Below are 16,157 nucleotides of genomic sequence, written 5' to 3' on the forward strand. Positions count from 1 at the left end.
CACTCCCCGTGATTCATGCGATAGAAGATGCACAGTGAGGATACATCTTGATTTCGATTTGCATTTGCACTCGAGGATGCTTGCAATTGAAGCAGCAAATCGAACGCACAGCGTCGAATAGAGCTCTGTGATTGGTTCGTGTGTCACCCTGTGCGGCCACGCGCACTGCGAGACCTCATAGTAATATTTGAATACGGGCGTGAACCGTCTCAGTTATTACATTGTCAGGAGGGCGCTACCAATACTGGATTATTAGTTCCGATTTTTGCCACGTTGGACAGTCATAAATTATGACATTTTGCGCTGCTTCTTCTCAGCACTGACCCATTTATTGTCCCTAAGCAGTGGTAGGGTTAATACTGGGACGTGTGAAAGTACTTTTTAAAAGCCTGTTTGCAAAAAATAGATGAGTTTTGTGAGTTTTTATGAGTTTTGTTTAGAGGAGGTCGCTACTATCATTACTGGGTTATTATTTCAGATTTTTGCCACTTGCCGTTTCAGAAGGTTTTGATTTTGAATGTTTGAACAAATAAAACAGAGTAATTTTACCCTAAACCGGTGCCATTTGGAAATCAAATAATAATAATAACCTTCCGAACTGGGAGTCTCACTCTTATCAAGTAACGTTACTTCAAATCTAAGATCTTTCATGTAATTTGAATACACGCCATAAAGCGAAAGTTCTCGAATAGATCAATGGAAGTTCCGTAATAAATAAGAACATAAATAACTTTTATAATTAATTGCTTTTCCTCTCAGTCTTCCTGTTTGTAAAGGGGACTATACACTAGAGCATTAACTTGTAACAGAACAACGATCCGCTCTATAAATAAATAATAAATAAATATCCTTAGACATTTTTACACTACGCTTCTACTCCCAAACTAAGCAAAGCTTGTACTATGGGTACTAGACAACGGATGTAAACATATGTAGGTACTTAAATACTTTTTTTTGTAAATACATACATACATATTATACATAGTAACACCCAGACCCATCACAGAAATTAAAATTCATCATTTCAATTTCTGCCCGGCCGGGAATCGAACCCGGGACCTCTCGGCATAGTAGTTCGTTCCGAACTACTACACCAAACAGCCAACAAATGAATGTCTAGTGTATCAATATGTCATTATTTTCCATTACTTGAAATTAATGGAGAACGCAGCGTGATCGGGCGATGTGGAAATCATTGGGGGAGGCCTATGTTCAGCAGTGGACGTCGTGTGACTGAAATGATTATAATTCAATTCAATTCTTTATTGCTATTCCACACGTGGACGGATGTTCTAAGGTATTACATTTTACATTTTTTTAAATAAAATATTTATTTTCATGAAAAACTAGGTATAATACAAGTACCAGCAGTGGTTATTGCACTAGGCTCGCAGACCTGTGTCTCAATAACTATAAGTGGGTTTACAAATACGTTTACCTACATTATAGAGATAATGATGATGAAACGCCATAAGGTGGGTATAGACTACAGCATTTTTATGCAATGTAATGTTCTCACGAATACAACTGACTAACATTTCATAGAGCGGTTCGTTGTTCGGTTTCAAGTAAATGCTCTAGCAGGACTGTTCATCTCCGCGAATTTACATCGAAAACAAAACAAGCACGATGGCACCCTACAGGATTACTATTCGACAAGGCCTCACATACGAGCGAGCATTGACTCACTCACGCGTATTCTTGTGTATGATGGAAAAAATAAAGAAAATGGTGTACTAAATACTGCGCAGTATTTAACTGCCTAAATAATAATTAAAACTCAGAATCTACTTTTTTAAGTTATCTGACTGAAGACACTGATAGGTAATTAAGTGGTTAATGTGTAATTCTGCAGTTTGGCACCTCACGTCACACATAATTTTACCAAAGTCAGCCCTATGGCTTCGGCGCAGTACCGATCACTGACGTTTGTCAACAAAATGGCGCTCCACTCTTGAGACAAGCTAAATTACACCATGTTGTTAACGACATTGAGCATACATTTTTTTAAATACCTTCGCGAAGAAAATCGTCTGTACGAAGTACTTATTATTATTCTGTGGCTCTAGTATACTCACCTTTCATATCCGTTATTGTGCTCTGTCGAACTCTACGCGTGTTATAGACAAAGAGAAGTTTCAATATCAAAATGGATTGCCCTTTCCGACTTTGGGAATTTCTCTCGTACTTTAGTTTTATAAAGAATCATTAAGTAACATTAAGGCTAAATGACTGTTGAGAAAGTTTCACTAAAACTTTGTACTAGGCGAACTTAGTACCGCCTATGCGCATTAGAAATAGGTAATGTAGGATTCTAATGATGATTGATTAATCTTATAAACATTCATGAAATGCAATAAACACATTTTGACTTTGACTTTGACTTTTGATTTTTCAAATCGGTCCAGTAGTTTTGGAGCCTATCTATACTAATTACTAATATTATAAATGCGAAAGTAACTCTGTCTGTCTGTCTGTCTTGCTTTCACGCCTAAACCACTTAGACAAAATTCCACGCGGGCGAAGCCGCGGGCGGACAGCTAGTTCAATATAAACAAAAAAAAATATTAGTGTAGAAAAAAATGTGTATAAATCTTAACAATATAAAACTAAATATAACCTTATTATGGACCACTTATTATATCTACAGGAATAATCAACAAGGTCTAGTTTAAGTACTAAAGTTAGGATATTATTTTTCTCAATTCTCAATGGCTTCGTCAAGTAAAAGTACTTAAAGCTATAAATCGGCAGACTTAAGTGCTCTTTAAAACCTAAGTAGAAACTTTAGGAAAGAAATGGATTGGGAGAATTTAAATCTCTGAATCTTTTTAAGTAAGGAAGTTGTACTCAATCAAGGAAAAATCTAGCACCTAGCCGCCTCTGTGGTCTAGTGGTAAGACCATCTGCTTCAGACGCAGAGGTCCCGGGTTCGATTCCCAGTGGGGGCAGATTTTTCTGTTGGGTTTGCTTGGTGGTAGGGCTTGTCTTTAAGTCCGCCTGGCTAGCTACCACCATCTTACCTAAGCCTGTCGCCATAACAACAATGTTGTGTTCCGGCAGTTAGAGGTAAGATAGCCAGTTCCTCCGTGGTTGAGGATTCCGGGTGAAGCTCGCTTCCACCTTCGGCCTGATCATCACTTACCATCAGATGAGATACAGGCCAAAAGCTTCTTCGTTCTTCGTTGTGGACAAAAAAAACCTAATAAAGTAACCGATTTTGCAACAAATATCAGTCTGAAGGCTTGTGATTATGTTTTCAGTTAACACATTAACAGCACACCTGAACTTTATTATTTTTCTTTGTTTGCTTGAACGCGCTAATCTCAGGAATAGGTCTGAATTGAAAAAATCGTTTTGTGGCAGATAGCCTATTTATCGAGGAAAGGAATAGGCTAATTACTATCGTATGGTCACCGCAGAATAACAGCGTCGTGTTCTGGGTTTTATTTACCACTCCAGAGCATGACACATGCTGAGCGGTGGCCAGTTTTGGTTCTAACTTGTATCTGTTTTTTGTTATCTGATTCTGTGTGTTATATTTTAAGTTGGAACCAAATAAATGTTTTTCTTTCTTTCTTTCTTTCTTTCTTTCTTTCTTTCTTTCTTTCTTTATCATGCTACAACAGTTAAAGAGCAGAGCATCAATGAAAAATGTGGCGAAAACTGGAAAAAATATTCAAACTATTTTCACGCGCACGAAGTCGCGTCGGAGGCGCGTACTGGAAAACGCAGTGTGGGACGTCTAGTCACAAGGTGGACCGACGACATCGTAAGTAGCAGGAAGGCGCTGGACGCAGGCCGCAACCAACCGGGCAACATGGAAAGCATTGAGGGAGGCCTATGTTCAGCAGTGGACGTCCTATGGCTGAGATGATGATGATGATGAAGCCGCGGACTAATCAGACTACATTTTGATGCAAAGTCACTGTAAAGCTTGATGTGCTATCGTCTATTCGAGAAAATTCTATACAATTTTATCTCGCCTTAGTAGTGTGAAGAGGAAAATCTTGGCCGGCAGACACAATCGGGCGGAATCACCGCGGGGTGTTGTATAAAATAAGAAATGCTTTGGGCAGTGCCACAGTGCAAAAATGTTTAGTAGTTGTACGAAAATTTCTGCATTTTTTGGTTTTATATCTCTCAACTCTCATGTTTACAATTAAACTCTAGATGTGTAGGGGGGACCGAGGAGATATTGTAGATTCTTGGAAACCGATTAACAGCAGCGAACTCGCAACAGCGCGTATTTGCTAGCGCGAGGCTGGAATTAAAAAAGCGCATTGTTATGAGCTCGCTAGCTAATAGCTTCCAAAAAATTGACAATGGGACAACTCTCTTCTGTTACAACTCACCTCGGTCTCACCTATAAGTGAGTTAATTACTATTAAACTTAAAGATTAAGCTTGTTTCGGCACTTCTTAGCATTTGCCAAATGTAGCTCTTGTAGGGCAAAAATCATAAAACATGTAAAAGAGCTCCTCAAGAGCATTGACTGTTTTTATAAATACTTACCAGTTAATTTAGTTTAAACAGACAATTATATTTTTTATTTAGAATTTTGTAATTTCGGTAACATAATTTCATTTTAACTAATCTTAATTAAAATTTTATTCGATTTAACCTACTACACCTTTCGGCACTGTGACGAAGAATCCTTTGGAACATTCTATGGCAAAGGAAAGTGGGTAGTAAACACATTTTAGTTGATGTTTTTCCTTAAATAAAAACATAATCGTTATTTGTATGTTTTCCCTTAATAAAATCACAAAATATTATTTTATGTGTTAAGAACATAAGCCGCCCGCGACTTCGTTCGCGTGGATCCCGTTTTACCCCCTTCATCTATCTTACGCGGTTTAGATTTTTTCATACAAATGTTTTTTCCCGCTAACTCCCGTTCCCGTGGTAAACATACAGACGGACAGACAGACAGACAGACAAAAATTTTACTGATTGCATTTTTGGCATCAGTATCGATCACTAATCACCCCCTGATAGTTATTTTGAAAATATGTTTCATGTACAGAATTGACCTCTCTACAGATTTATTATAATAAGTATAGATTGTATGTTTTCCAAACAAAATAAAATAAAAATAAAATAAAAATAAAATAAATTGTAGTCAAATTCTGTCAACTATCTCAATATACTGTAGTTTTACTAGGCATTACAAACTTTTTTAAGAACATTGACTGACTGACTGACTCACTCACTCATCACGAAATCTCAGAAACTACAAGTGCTAGGGGTCTCAAATTTTGCATGGGGGTTCCATTTAGGACGTATAAGGTGCTCACTAACACGGGATTTTGCAAAAAAGGGGGTAAAACGGGATCCACGCGTATTAAGTCGCGGGCGGTCGCTAGTTTTTTATAACTTTATGACTTTTATTAAGTAACCACTACACTGTGTTTTAAACTAGTTCAATATCAAAGTTCCCGCGAACAAATTATAAAGTGGAATATATAAAAGCGGGTCTCAAAAGCGACACTATAAGTTTTCAGTTTTATCGTTCTGCCACAGACAAGGACAACATTCGGCGCCTTTTATCTAGCCGCAGCTGTAGTAAAATGGTTTTGCTTTAAAATACAGGAGAAAGCGAAAACATTTTTATTTACAATTATAAATACGCTTTTAAATAAAAAAACCCATTGCTTGTGTATACTATTAATGCTACTGATGACGGGCATATTATTATTCCCACCTCTTTGTGCTATGGTTCTCACTGCTGCAACTCCTGTGAAGCCAGGATCTACAGCTTGACCACCAGTAAAAACCAGTGAAGGTCAAGTTTGTCCCGGGGGAAAGTTAAGCTGTCATTGAACCCACAACGAAATGTAAAAGCGTTTTTTAAAAGCCTATTTGCAGAAAATCAATGACTTTTATACAATAAGAAATATTTAATTTTACCTTGATGGTGCAGCAGCGAAGTTTTAAATGTGGTTTGGTTTACCTGAAACAAAAAAATATATTCTTTACTAGTAAGTAAATACTATAACTTCAATACAGCCAATATTGTAGAAACATAAAAAGTAATTTCAATAACTAGTAGACTTCCAATGCCTAAAAGAAAATAGGAACAACTTTACTGCCTAGTCAGTGTGTAAATTAGACCGTAATAGACGCAAAAGCTGAAGTATGGACGGTTTTGGAACCTTTTTGTATGGGTATATCATAAAAGGACTGGGTAGATGTAGTGTGTTTACATTTACATTTTTCTTGTAATTTTTAATCATCATCATAATAGAGCAGTCCACTGTTGGACAAGGCCTATTTTTAAATAGAGACTTGTGCAGTAACAAATGAACATTACTGTACTGTAAGAAGTCATTAATAAAATGGAAGTTCGTAAGTTGGAATCCCATTTAAGACATGGTTTAAATTATTTAAAATAAACAATTTAAAGAAAATGTCATAAAGCGAAATATTCCAGAAACAAAAATTACACCGTATTCAACAATCAATTGCGTTTATCAAATATTCCTCGAAGCTACTCAACAAAAATGGCGGACGTGATGTCAATATTTTGATCCCGTCATCCCAAAAAATACCAATATTCCCACACCCGCCATCCATAATTTATTGCAATAAAATCGGAATTTTGGGAATGCAAAAGAATACTTATTTAAATGGGGAGACGGCAAACTTAATAAGGGGTTGGGAAATTCCCGGAAAATAAGGGAAATTTATGATAATAAAGTGGGGACTCACGCCTTGACACTTGATCGATTTAACCAGTCTACGCACTGAATGTGAAATGTCGGGGAAGTGTGGGTTAAATAACCGTGAGAAACGTTGAAGGTCAAGTTTGGGCTATATTTTTTAAGATGGCCTTTTAGAAATAGATTTATTATTATTGAAAGAAAGAAAGAAAAATGTTGATTGAAAGTACCTACAATAATTTGATTGAAAGCCATAAGACGTCCACTCTACTGAACATAATTATGCCTCCCCCAATGATTTCCAAATTGACCGGTTGGTAGCGGCCTGCATCCAGCGCCTTCCTGCTACCTTTATGAGGTCTTCGGTCGACCTTGTGTCTTTCGCTTTGTTTTTCGTTACATGGCCTCCACTCCAGAACCTTGCTGCCCTATTCGGCTGCCACTTGATTTTAGCAATTCTGCGGGCTATGTCTGCCACTTTGGTTCTCTTGCGGATCTCCTCATTTCTGATTCGATCACGCAGGAAAACTCCGAGCATAGCACGCTCCATCGCCCTTTGGATGACCTTGAGCCTTCTTATGAGGCCCATAGTAAGCGACCACGTCGCAGATCCGTATATAATAATATGTAGATCGTGTCATCCACGAAAACGCAGGGCAATTTTTGGTCAAGGGAAGCGTGGGGTGTGGGGAGTTTGATCCGAGCAATCCGATCGTCATTATTGTAGTGTGCGTATGCACTCATGGATAATTTAGCGTGTACCGATAACCCTCAAACATTAGCGGAAGAATGGTGGGGCGCGTTTTCGTGGATGACACTACCTATACTGGCACTGCCCTGCCTATTTCCAGATTAAGTACAAATGAGTAGGTCAGCTTCACAGAAACGCACCGAGCGCGGTTTGTATGTGAGCGCGCCAATACGTATGCGGCGCGCACCCAGACACTGTGACAAAATTCGGCGCAACTCCCCGCTAATCCACGCTAAATTGTGTCAGTGTGTGCGTGCGCGCCGCATACGTATTGGCGCGCTCACATACAAACCGAGCTCGGTGCGTTTCTATGAAGATAACCTACTCATTTGTATTTACTCTGCTATTGCCACTTCAGCTTGCTAATTCAGGCATTAGTCTCTCAGAAACGTGTCATGTCCTAACTCATTACCAACATATCAAGCCAAGTTAATCAACTGTTACATGGTCAAACAGAGGCTTTGTTCACAAGTCCAACTTGCTAATGACCAATTAAAACGGAAGCCTACGCTGAAAGTTATTTGGTTACAACCAAGTTACAACTTGGTACCTTTCAATGTTTGCTCGGAAATTTATAATTAATTTGTAGGCATGGAAGCCAAAATTTGGTATATTCACATTGAATTTGAACATTTCATATTCTGGACTAGAATTAAATATAAATTAAAATAAAAGTTTATTTTTATACCTAATTATAAAACTTTGTGAAAGTGTGTTTCGTTTTTAAACCCAAGGAAACCCTAATATTTGTTTAGAATATACTAACAAAATACCTATGATAGATTATGTGATTATTATACATTATCTAGGAATCTTTTTATTCCTAAAATTAAAAGATTTTAAACTTTCGCGTTCCATTTCAACAACTGAAATAGTAAGACACGGGTCTTAACGCGACCACTTTTAAACGCGGCTGCACCATCGCAGCCGAAACGTCAAGCCGTGAGTACATAATGTAACTCATTCATAAACGTCGCGTAAAGACCCGTGTCTTTTTATTTTATTCCTAAAATTAATTACGAAATCAAGAACTTATCTATGTATTATTTGCCAAAAGTAATTAATGAATACCAATAGAACCTAATTAAACAAAACAAACGAAGGGAAGAAATAAAGAAAGGCATAAAATGGATTATCCTGTTTCTGTACAGGCCTTCGCAAACATTTTCTGCCCTTTAAAGTACATTAAGGTTCCTACGTACGGTAATTCATAATAAGAAAAAAAAGCGTTCGTAAAAAAATATATTAATTCACACACCTGCATTTTTTTTTCTTTTAATTCCTTTCTTATAGTCCCACTCTTGAACTATTTTACAATTCTCCCTATGGAAACCTTTTCACTATTTGGCACGGACATTATTGGTACGGTACGGTACGGCAACATGGTACTGCAAAGCGGGAGACTTACTGGAATTCATTAAAATAATGCTCACTGTAAATCCTGTTCGAACTCCTCTAATCTTCTGATTAATTTCGTTGCAAGTCCAATGACAGTTTAACTTTCCCCGGAACAAACTTGACCTTCACTGGTTGGGTTTTTATTGGCGGTCAAGCTGTAGATCCTGGCTACATAGGAGTTGCAGCGGTGGGAACGAGAGGTGAGAATAGTCCTGATATAAATCCTGTTATTCAAATTTGTGTCGCACGTGTCGTGCCACTTAGGCTGAGTTACACCATCTAACTTTAACCGTAACTGTAACGAAAATCAGTGTTTTTTGTATAAAATTTGACAGGTTTTTGACGTTTGTTAAAGTCAAAGTAAGATGGTACCCAGCCTTAGTCCAGCGTGGTATCTCCATACGTCGGACCCTTAAGTATTTAAAACAGACATAAAACAAGCCAGCAATTGGATTTTGGGCGGTCCTCTGTCAACATTGTACATTAAATTTGGTAAAGGACTGTCGGTGTACTTATGATTTGTACGAACAGAGAATATGTGTCTCAAGGGTCCTTTGGTTAGGTTAACTTTTAACTCGTTAGCAAAGAGTTGAAATTACACTTTTTGGTAGAGTTTTTTTAGTTTTTCTTGGTAATTCAGGTATAATAATATGGAAAATTCTAACAAGCTTAGGTCTTTGGCTAGATAATATTTAGTAGATCCATTTTATAGTTGGCTGAAGAGTCAAGTAATATCAATTTACTTTGAAATTAAATAGGGACTTTGGCAATGAAGAAAATCGAGACTTTCTCAAAATTTTAACATTACAGCAAGAAGTTTTAAAAATAACTGCCATAATGACATTTTTGTTATAGTCATATTGTATAGTTAGACGCCATTTTATCCGAGACAAACTGAGCCAGTACAATTAGAATTGATATCGGAAGTAATTGCTACAAATAGTAATTTCTACAAGTTGGGGTACCTCTTCTATGCACTTTCCTGCAGGACTGTGATACGTAATTACGTATTTATGTAAAACTAGCTGTGCCCGCGACTTCACACGCCTGAAAATAGTTTGAATAATATTTTCTGTTTTTTTGCAATATGAATGAGAGGTGAGGATTATTCCTACCTCTCAAGTCAAAGTCAAAGTCAAAGTCAAAGTCAAAGTCAAAGTCAAAGTCAAAGTCAAAGTCAAAATTTCTTTATTTGTTAGACTAATAAATAGTTACAAATCGTCATTTTGCTCTTAAGGAGCCTCTACATGTCTCATAATCTTTTTACCCTACCAGCTTGGAATATCTTCGCTCCAAGTCAACCCTCTTTAGTCAAGAAGGCCTTAAAGCCCCAACACACCCTCCTACACCTTATGTGTGTTTAATTAACTCCAAACAATAAGCTTTAGTTTGGTTTACTATACTTTGGGACTACTACTACTATTAGGTACCCACTAAATCAAATGCGTTTTAATATTCAAGTTATCAAACTACCTCCCGAAGTTCGGTTTGAGTTTAATCGATCGTTGGCAAACTTTGATGGACCTTTACTTATGGCTTAGACTACTTAGGCTTGTAGACACCACAAATGGATAAGACCGCCTAAAAATTAATATAAGAATTAAGACAACCGTTACTGACGCATTGATCTATAGACACATACTGTAATTTACTGGACTCATACTGGTACGACCACGGGCTGGAATACGTAGCGTGGGCAGGCTTCCTACTAGGTGGACTGACGATCTGGCAAAGATCGCGGGAAGAATCTAGATGCGGGCAGCACAGGACCGTTCATTGTGGAAAATCTTCACCTTGGGGGAGGCCTTTGTCCAGCAATGGACGACATTTGGTAATTTAAATTAAACAGAACCGGCACAGTGCGAAATATTCTTTCATACATTCTCTGCGAACCCATCTACAGTTGTCAGTGTCAGTCCGACAGCGGCAGTCACGGACTGTCACTGAAACTCCATGTACTGAAGCACTGATACTGGACTGAGCGAACACGTTGACGGAACTGTGGCTTCACTGATATGCAGTTCATTATTATGACGGGAGCATCCGATAAGAAAAGGTTACTTTTTATAGGTATATACTACAGGGTCAAAAGCCATGAACCTTTTATGGATAGGTAATGTTAAGTTTGTTCGGTGCATATAATTACGCGCGAACGATAAGGATGGGTAGCTTGGGGTCATTGGACAAAATTCTACGTGCTCACAGACCGGGCTTTACCTCGCTGTCAGTGTGACGCAAATTTTGGGACACCCTGTATATTTTTGAATTGAGGCGTCTATTGCCCTAACTTGTCTGTGGTTCATACAAACAACCCTTGAGGTGTGATTCAATTTAGAACTGTCAGATTATTGAACTATTCCATCCAAAGTTTCACGTTTAAATAATATTTATTTAGGCATGGTGTGAAGTCGAAGTTTAATTTGATTTGCATACTTTTGCAAAGTTTTGTTTAGATTTAAAGATTGCAGAGTCGTTTAAGACGAGTTTAATTTACTCTAGCAATATGTTAAAGCCCTGAAAGTAATTATTTAATGCAAATAGGTTTTTGCAAAGCGCTTTTACACGTGCCAGTATCGTTTTAACTATACTTGCTTCGGGACAATAAGTGGGACAATAAGTTCATCCAGTGTCTAAGTAGCTCAGGTGGAAGAGCAGTCGCCCGGCAAGCGAAGGGCCGTGGGTTCGATTCCCATCTTAGGCAGTTCGATCATCTTATTTAAAACTTAAAATAAGTGGGCCAGTATTGAAGCAGTACTGAAATATAGTGCGATGTATCTTAAGACAGTGGTACATCAAATAAAATGCTGTGACCTTATACATATACAGAGTGAGTCACGATAAAGTGCACATATGAAAATAGGTGAAACTAGACCTATTTTTATCGACTTAATTTTTTTTACCTCTTTTTTGTCGATAAAAGGTCTAGTTTCACCTATTTCCATATGTGCACATTATCAAGACTCACACTGTATACTTGTAAATAAGTGGTATTTTGCAACAAAGAGTAGGTATATTCTAATGTGCTGCTGAATAAAGGCCGTAGCACGTTTATCAACCCAGAAAGGGATCGTAACCGTATCAACTCGAGGCAGTCATTCTTTGTATGAAACACCATACTGCAACGGACACTTACCCGCACCGTAACGTAAACGCCTCGCCTCGCGGTTGACAGCTCGCAAAAGGCGATACGGTGTTGATCCCTTTCAGAGTTGATATTTCTGCTATGACATTAACTTACAAAGAGTTTGTCTATCTTTCTATTCTCTAACTAATACAATAGGCTGGTTTCCTAAAAAAAAGTTTTTAGTCCGTCAATTTTAATATAAAAAAATATTGGACACGTATATTTTTAATAAAATTGTCAATCAAACAAATAATTATAAAGTTATAGTGCATTGAAGTTCCTCGCGACGTTACAAAGTGCTGCACTTTTACGCACTCACTGACGTCACGGGCCTTTTCTTTAGAACTTTGGCACGCTTTATCTCTTTACATTTTCATTAGTTTTAAAAAGTGAAAAATAAGTGTCGAGTAGTTTTTTATAAGCTAACTGACGGACTAATTAAAACTCTTGCTTTTTTACCCAGGAAACATCCCTATTGTATGTGTACCTTAGCGTAGTACCTTCAAAACTGAAATTGCGATACCCTTCCCAATTTACCTGGTCCAAATTGTCTTACAATCCCAGGTGTTCATTAGGGAGCTAAAAAAAGCGCTAATTGGGCGATTTTGGGGGGGTTTTCTCGAATGATCAATTATGAGGAATCAGGACTACAGTTTACTTAATAGTCGGAGTAATATACATATAATAGTAATAATAAGCACCTGTAGCCTCATTCACGTAACAAAACTTCAACGACAACAAATCGCTGAATGCGATCCTATCGAGTAATCGTTCTATCGAAATGACCCATATGAATCCGTATTCATATTGAAAAACAATCCTAAATCCGTATTTAGGATTGTTTTTCAATGGGACGACGTAACTAAACGTCCGCTTATTACCGCGTAATTTACGATTTACGAGGTATTAAAAAAAACTACTTACTAGATCTCGTTCAAAACAATTTTCGTTGGTAGTTTTTATAGTAATGTACATGTTTTTTTTAGATTTTTCATTTTCTTATTTTAGAAGTTAGAGGGGGGGGGGGGACCAACTTTTTTCCACTTTGGAAGTGTCTGTCACGCAAACTATTCGGTTTAGAAAAAAAATATTTTAGAAACCTCGATATCATTTTTGAAGACCTATCCATAGATACCCCACACGTATGTGTTTGATGAAAAAAAAATTTTTGAGTTTCAGTTCTAAGTATGGGGAGCCCCCAATATTTATTATTATTTTTTTATTTTTGCATCAAAATCTTAATGCGGTTTACAGAAGACATCTACTTACCAAGTTTCAACAGTATAGCTCTTATAGTTTCGGAAAAAAATGGCTGTGACATACGGACGGACAGACGGACGGACGGACGGACAGACAGACATGACGAACGGAACCCTTATAGAAAGGGTTCCGTTTTTTGCCATTTGGCTACGGAACCCTAAAAATGACCCTTGTGAATACGGGTTTAGAAATGTTTTTCAATGGGACGACTTCTGAACGTCAGCGAGATCTTGACTGTCAAAATACGTGAATTAGGCCACTGGATACAGACTGGTTGAGATAGTGTAGATATCGATGGACTAGCTAGCTAAAGACCTAGCGCATAGGTCAGTCAGTGCGTGACGTATGGCAGCGGCACGGAAGGGTATACAGGGTGGAAACGATAAGTGATCTCACTCGATTATTTCTAAACTATACGTGATATGAAAAACTTGTTACTGATCCGTACTCCATGAGCTCTATCAAACGGTATCAATAATAGGTTTCAGAATTAACTGGATCTATCCGAAAATTCAATATTTCCAGCTTCCATACAATTGGTAAAGTCACATAATATTAAAAACTACACAAGATATCGTAAAACTGGTTATTGATCCTAAAAGTGCTTCACGAGCTCTATCCAACGGTATCAATAATAGGTTACAGAATAAACGGGATCCATCCATAAATTCAATTGACGAGTTTATTTTGTATATATTTTTTTTAATTACTCTTTCAATATTATAGTGTGGTTTGCATACATTTAGTATGGAAGCTGAAAACATTGAATTTTCGGAAAGTTCCAGTTTATTATGTAACCTATTATTGGTACCGTTTCGAAATAATTGAGTGAGATCACTTGTCGTTTCCACCCAGATCACTTATCTTTTCCACCCTGTATTTTGTTACGTCAAATGTCAGCGAGACTTCAGATATTTATGCTCTGTCACTGCTGCTCCCATACCTCAGGCTGACTGAGCTAAGCACTGGAGCCCTAAATTGTCTGAATGTAATGTTTTATTTCGCTCTGTTCAAGATGTTTCGCAGAAATCTCATTCTTTATTTAAAGTGTAAATGTCAGTCTTCTGTCAAATAATGTTCCATTACACTCAGTCAAGCCAATTCAAAGATAAGACATAATTAGTTATTAAAATTTTCGGGCGATAAGAGTAGACGCACACCGCACCGTTGATTTTTCGTCGGCCGATAGTTTGGTCGGGCAGTTGATCAGTATGGGCATGTCTGGGAGTGCGCAAACTACCCCGATTCGATTTGGCCGATTCTTCATACAATTCAAAATCGGGCACAACTATCGGCCAACTAAAAATCAACGGTGTGCGCCTACTCTAAGAGTCGCCATTCAATCTAATTTTTTAAAATAACTTGAAAAAAATCGAACTGCCTAAGGTGAGAATCGAACCCATGACCTTCCGCTTGCCTTTGCTTTTTTCAAGTTATTTTAAAAAAAGACACACTTTGGAGACAAGAAATAGTTGCATAGGTAACTATAATATCATGTTATCGTATAAAATACTTTCATATTATGCATTAAATATCTATGGAAAAGTCTATGGCCTATATCTAAACTATAGGTACAGTCAGCGTCAAATAATTCGTGACACAAAAGTAGCCAAAAAGTTCGCAACACGTCTTTGTCACAATTTTATTGGAATTATGTTGTGTTGTCACCTTTTTAATCACTTTTGGTGTCACGAACTAACTATTTGATGCTGACTTTACCTAAAAACCTTTACAAAACTTTACAAAATGATTGTCTCACTCAAGCGTGTAAATTCCGAGTTCTACATTGCACGATTTTCTGTCACGAACATTCTCCGAACAAAAGGTGCCCACACACTCAGTGGAAGGTATTGTTTTGTCCGTTTGTTACGTGCTAGTATATTTTAGTTTCAATTCATTCGGTTTAGGATTTTCCCAAGCACTTCTCATTATGTCAGATTCCGTATTCGCTTTGTTCCTCGCAGACAGGTTTAAATTGAATTTAGTTAATTGTATTTAATCTAATTTAAATTTAGTTACATAAGTATCTAGTACATAGTAGTAGTGGACCGATGACATCATAAAGGTAGCAGGGAAGCGCTGGACGCAGGCCGCTACCAATCGATCAACATGGAAAGCATTGGGGGAGGCCTATGTTCAGCAGTGGACGTCCTATGGCTGAAATGATGATGATGATGAAGTGCCTATCTGTATTACGGAGGCTATAATTATTATTGAGAAGAAGAAAAGTTCTCGAGTGGCGACCACTGGCCGACGATCTGGTGAGAATTGTGAGATGCACTCACATATGCCCAGAGGCACGAAAATGAGCGAATGGTGCAAGTTCTCTTGCGATGCCTATAAAAGAAACTGTAAATATGCCGAATTCCATAAAAATCAGAGATTTAAATACATAGTTCTGGGCATAATATGGGTTAAGAAGTTTTTTTTTGGGATTGCGGGGCCTTTGTCCAGCAGTGGAGTTGCGAGTTTACTGGTCTATTTTATACAGGGTGGAAACGATAAGTGATCTCATTACATTATTTCTTAAATATACAAGATATTGAAAAAGTGTTTATACTGATCCTGAAAGTGCTCCACAAGCTCTATCAATACCAATCAATGGAAGCTGAAAACATATATTTTTTGGATAGATCCAGTTTATTCTGTAACTTATTAGTGTTACCGTTTGATGGAGCTCGTAAAGCACTTTCAGGATCAGTAACCAGTTTTTACTGTTTTTAGATATCTTGTCTTATTTCTTATAATATTGTGTGGCTTTACTAAATGTATTAAAGCTGCAAACATTAAATTTTTGGATAGATCCAGTTTATTCTGTAACCTCTGTAGTTTGATAGGGCTCGTTAAGCACTTTCAGAATCATTAACCAGTTTTTCGATATCTTGTATAGTTTAGAAATAATCGAGTGAGATCACTTATCGTTGCCACCCTGTATAGAAAACAACTGCTTAACCTTTAA

General features: G+C 37.5%; 1 non-coding gene across 1 annotated transcript; it reads left to right on the forward strand.

Annotated features, from left to right (window-relative positions):
- The first annotated feature begins 2,879 nt into the window (after positions 1–2,879).
- Positions 2,880–2,951, forward strand: TRNASTOP-UCA (transfer RNA opal suppressor (anticodon UCA)). The gene has a single exon. It is a non-coding gene; the product is annotated as a tRNA-Sec (tRNA).
- Positions 2,952–16,157: the final 13,206 nt, after the last annotated feature.

The sequence above is a fragment of the Ostrinia furnacalis genome, unplaced genomic scaffold (assembly GCF_004193835.3).
Source record: "Ostrinia furnacalis isolate ACB-3 unplaced genomic scaffold, ASM419383v2 OfSCF3932, whole genome shotgun sequence".
Classification (NCBI taxonomy): Eukaryota; Metazoa; Arthropoda; class Insecta; order Lepidoptera; family Crambidae; genus Ostrinia; species Ostrinia furnacalis.